Raw genomic sequence first — 5,246 nt, forward strand, 5'->3', positions numbered from 1 at the left:
TTTGGTGCCTTTAATAAAGTTTTTTAAGTATTATGTAAGTTGTGCATTTTCTAATGGAGTTTTTAATAGATACTTTACACAAGGACTGTTGAATTTGATCTTTACAAAGATTATATAGTAATAAATATCCGATTACAGTCATCATGGGATAAACCATACGAAATTGCATTTCTGCTATTGGTTGAGTGTATTTGTATCAACGTACAAATTGGAATGTAGTTATGACTAGTTTAAAATTGCTATGGGAAGAGTAACCTATTAACTTCAGAAAGCAGTAGATAAAAAAGTAATGATGAAGTATAAGATAGGCGTAGGAGGATCCGCTACTAATTAGAGATTCGCTTAGGAAATAAGGATAGTGATTCTGAGTGTAAAACTTAACTGAGTTTTTCTAGTGTATATAAAGTAATGAGACTGGAAAAAGTCGGAAACAATGAAAACAATATTTATTATTATAGAAACAAAAAGAAAACGCAGCATACAAACTTGTGTGCACGCAAAAACCGTCGCTTCTATTAGGCCGTGCTTAGTTCCACAGCTTTCTGTCTCTCGGATTGATCTCTGTAGAACTGAAGATGATGATCTTGATGTATGTCTTCACTAGGCGATCTACTAGTTGAATTAAACAAGTAAGTTCGATTTCTTTATCCAGTCGACAGCGTTATCTTTATTCTCTCACATCAGTAGTCGACTGTTACATTCAGACAACGTCACGTCAGCCAGCAAAGGGTATAACTGCCCGATCCTTTCAACCCGAATGCTATATGTTATTGCTATATCCTCTCCAGCATAATAGACATTACTTACTATAAAGAAAAAAATAAACAATTAGAAAAAGGCAATCTCAATGACTTTCTGGACCACGTGTTTAGGATAAAACTGCATATATTTAGAATATAGTTGTAGTTTAAATTTTATAAAATTCACATTTGGTGCGTAAGAGGATATAAACGTCTTGATAATACGTTGGTCTATCATTAAGATTTGTGTTTTCTAAGGAAAAACATGCATTACTAAAATTAGTGGGATTAAAAATAATAGTCTAAGGTTTTATTCCTATTGAATTAGAACAATAGATTTCGAAGATAACGATATGGGTTCAAATCCGTACGATACCACGCAGTATTCCCCACACTTTAAGCTGTGGTTGCATGATAAGAGTGACACTCAATCCCTTTGCGATGGTGGATGATATTGCGCTGCTGGCTGGCTTCTTACTTTCTCACCGTAAATATAAATGCATTATCATTTTTGATGAGAATTGCACTGCAGTTTGTATAGGATAGGGCCGTCATATCTGTCATTTTTTAGTCCATTTTCTACACCCTTTCCCTGGGCCGGACGTGGCTTAGTGGTTAGCGTTCTAGAATCTATGGGTGTGGGTGCGCTATGAGAGTGATGCCCAAGTTCAACTGTACAGTGAGAAAAGAGAAGCAAAAGAGTTGATGCTAGGTGCTGTCGACAATCATCCTTCACTCTAGTCTATCAGTTCAAAAATAGGGACAACTGTACGCGGATCCTTTTAGAGTTTGTGCGAAAATTCTAAAACACTAAACACCAACTCAAACGGGCTAAACCCTAACCACACACACCATCGCAAAGGCAAGATACAAGCTGCATAAAAGTTATGAAGCCCTTGTCATACAAGAAAATTTCCATAGCTCTCAAACATATATAATTGAACACGAAAACATTTTCAGGAATAAAAATACATTTAAGGAAATTATAATAATAATTCCCAGATCTTTGGTTTGTTTCTAAGTCTTCTAAGCATTCAATTAAAGTCTGTTGTTCTTCTCCGCAGAAGATATATTTAATCACTTTCCACCAAACCACAAATTACTTTTTTATTCACACTGTAATGACGTAAATAGTTTATAATCTGCTCTATCCATTGGTGTTTAATCTCCTCTTGTAGCTATTTTCAAAGTTTGCCTTTATTAGTACTTGTTCACACCACATGCTGAGAGGTCATAAAAGGGTATGAACAAGAGTTACTGTACTAACAAAATCAGAAAAAGAAAAGGAAAATAACTTGAGAAACTAAACTTTGAGATTATAAAAATCTCAATGGATATTCTTAGTAAATATCAACTTATACTTTGGAATGGACAGATATGTTTTAAAAAATGGATAGGTGCATTAATTACAGCCGAGACTCCTTAGACGTTTAGAGAAATGTAAGTGGGAAATTTTTTTGTGAATTGCACCAAATAAGTGTTAGAAAAGCAAACAAAAAATACTAATTTCAGATTTTTTTGGAGTAAAATATTGTTTAAATTGAGTTAGAATTATTATTTGTAGACAAGTTTTGAAATTTAATATGCAGGTGTGCACTTAACATCTAAAAAGAGTACAGATAGGAATATTTACTTCGGTTTACGTCACTTAAAGCTGGGGCCAAGGTCGAAACTATTGGTATCACTTAAAACTCCAAGTCTATGAAATAATTCATTTATATTTTCTGAAATTACTATGAGCCTATACTGCCTAAAACAGTTCCAGGAAATTCGGAATTTATAACCTTAAAGATATTACAAGACAAAATCACTGATATACTGTCAATGACATAATAATTCATTTTTATCAGAATCCAACAATTGATGATATATTATGCGATCTGAATTGCCTTAGTTGTCACTTTGAAGTAAAACTCGTTATGTATACTGTTCTAAGTTCTGCATGAGCTATGGCTAGATCTCGAAGAAAAGATCTGGATGTTTCGCGCATGAGATGAGCCATGGAATTAATGAAAGCCAGCCAATCATAACAGACTAATGTGAATTGGCTAAAATTGTCTGAAATCTCGTTAACAGAACTTGGAGTCGTTTCTGAACTAATGGCACAGTTGCTTGGACACATGAACACAGCGGACCATAATTCACAACACCAGCAGATGACCACTATCTGGTTATTCTGCCTTGCCACAATTGTAAGTAATCTTCTCCGAGATGAATCAGATATTTGTCAGTCTGTAGAAAGTTAGAAACAGAGTTAATAAGATCATCCTATATCCTAACATCCAACGAGGTTCTTTCTTGTTACTGTAAAGTACTAACTAAACAGCTTGCATACAGAGTTCCAACAACATATGGAGCATATGAAGATGCAAAGCCACTTTTTATCGAATGTTCATTTACGAGCTGATAGTCATAATTATTTGCATTTAAGATCGCATTGTAGGCCATCATACATTTGATTTGTTTAAACATAAAATATTATGATTCCAGTTATCCTTTAGCTGTTCTATGCAGTGTAATAGACATTAAATACACAACCCCAAAATATGTCTCTTATTACACTGGGGAAACTATTGAAACTTATCTATTCCTATGTCTACTCTTCTACTTAAACATAATTCCAGCATCAAAATTTTGTACTAGGTATCTAAACGTATATTATCTTATAAGAGATGTCGTGCTTACCGTTTACTTAGGAGTAATTATAACAATCGAATCTTAATTTATGTTCCATGACATATTTCATATAGTATTTTAGGTGTATTCATGAGTTCTTTAATAAGTTGTCTTAGATTCCTTCCTGAATAACACAATAACTTAGAATAAACAGCATATTGCATGTGCCTTAGATGAAACAGATACTAATTCCACCCTTCCATAATTAGTATAGAATGTATATTTTTTCAGTTTTATTCACGTTTATTCAGTTTCTGTATTCAATTAATCACCTCTATGTTGACAGAATGTGGCAAGGTCGTAAACATGTGCTAAACCAGTAAAGGTTACACACTGCAGTCTTTGTCCTTAAGCCTCAAGTTATCATGTAGGCGTTTCTGTACAGAATTCTCTGAAGGTAGCTTATTCAAACAGATGATACAGAAACCTATAATACCGACTGGGGATACTTTATAATTGTTTGTAAGCTTTTGGTTGAAGTATGTAACACGTTGACTTGTAGGATACCTTATTAAGGCTTCGACCTGGGTATAAAAGTGGAATGTTTTCATAATCTGTCTCTTGTGTTTTCTATAGGTTTTTGACTCTAGTGTTTCTGTCCTCAATCCCAGTAGCCAGATATAGTCACACACATTGGAAGCCTGCCAGAAATTTGGTACCAGGACATAAATATTTGCGAATAAAGATTTGGTTTGCTTATTAACTTGTTTTTCTTTGCTCTTAAGAATCTTGAATTCGCATTCTTATCGGACATTAGTATTCCTAAATACCACAAGTTTATTTTGATTTTTCTTTCTTGCTCCTTCCTTTTTTAGTACTGTACTAACGTAGCCTTGTTTTACCAATAAGTTATAGTATATTGTTTTATTTCGTTTAGAATGGATTTTCCGTTGCGTGATTTTCACTCTTTCCTCTTGAATGACAGTCTTTATTCTTCAGAAACCAAAGGCATTTCTTAATCTCTATTAATGAACATAGCTGTTAGATTGACAAGTATTCGTAATTTCAAGAAATACTGAAATTTTTTTAAAAGAACAAAAAACGAGAATATGAAGGATGTGTTCGAATTGATAATCTGTATGATGAAAGTTTTGCGTGTACGTTAAAACTAACCCAAAAAATGTTCTTCACGAAATAGCAAAAATCAACATGTATAATTATAAAACTACTCTAGACGACCTTTGTTTTCAAGAAGTTAAAATAGAATCCTCCTATAAATTAAAAACATTTCTGCCACTTTACAAATAATCCTTCCAGTTACACCATTTTCACAACTTTGAGATGTATACCTATTTTAATTATGCTTACGTTCCAACTTACTTATGGTCTGGCATGGCTAGGTGGTTAGGACTCAACTCGTATTCTGCAGGTCGCGGGTTCGAGTCCTCATCCCACCAAACATACTCGCTCTTTCAGCCATGGGAGTGTTATAATGTGAAGGTCAGTCCCACTATTCGTTGGTAAAAAGGTAGCCCAAGAGTTGGCGGTGGGTGGTGATGAGTAGCTGTCTTTTGCGGCTAAATTAGGGACGGTTAGCGCAGATAGCCTTCGTGTAACTTTGCGCTAAATTCAAAACAAACAAACGTATAGTATCATAATTTTCCTCACGAGAACCATCCATAAGTTACATAATTCACGAGAGATGGAAGTTCAGTTCCTATATACACACACTAAATACACGTGTATATAAGAACTGAACTTTCGTTTACATAATTCATTATAAAACAATAATAAACTTGATATGAAGTAAGCATTATAATAGTATTGCCAATATGGCTAGTTCTACTGTAATACTTATTCATATTAAGCTCATTATTGTTTATAGTGTCT

General features: G+C 33.9%; 1 protein-coding gene across 4 annotated transcripts in view; it reads left to right on the forward strand.

Annotated features, from left to right (window-relative positions):
* LOC106469525 (tetraspanin-33-like) overlaps positions 1-5,246 on the forward strand; it is a 57,782-nt gene that overhangs the window by 7,405 nt on the left and 45,131 nt on the right. The window contains exon 1 of one of the 4 annotated variants that reach the window (XM_022398064.1): positions 495-629. The exons of 1 other annotated variant lie outside the window; for it this stretch is intronic. The gene's annotated coding sequence lies outside the window, so the exon portion shown is untranslated. Of the gene's footprint in view, positions 1-494; positions 630-2,119; positions 2,181-2,861; positions 2,933-5,246 lie in introns of those variants that run through there. 2 more of the 4 variants (XM_022398066.1, XM_022398065.1) reach the window with 2 other exon arrangements.

The sequence above is a fragment of the Limulus polyphemus genome, unplaced genomic scaffold (genome assembly GCF_000517525.1).
Source record: "Limulus polyphemus unplaced genomic scaffold, Limulus_polyphemus-2.1.2 Scaffold3528, whole genome shotgun sequence".
Classification (NCBI taxonomy): Eukaryota; Metazoa; Arthropoda; class Merostomata; order Xiphosura; family Limulidae; genus Limulus; species Limulus polyphemus.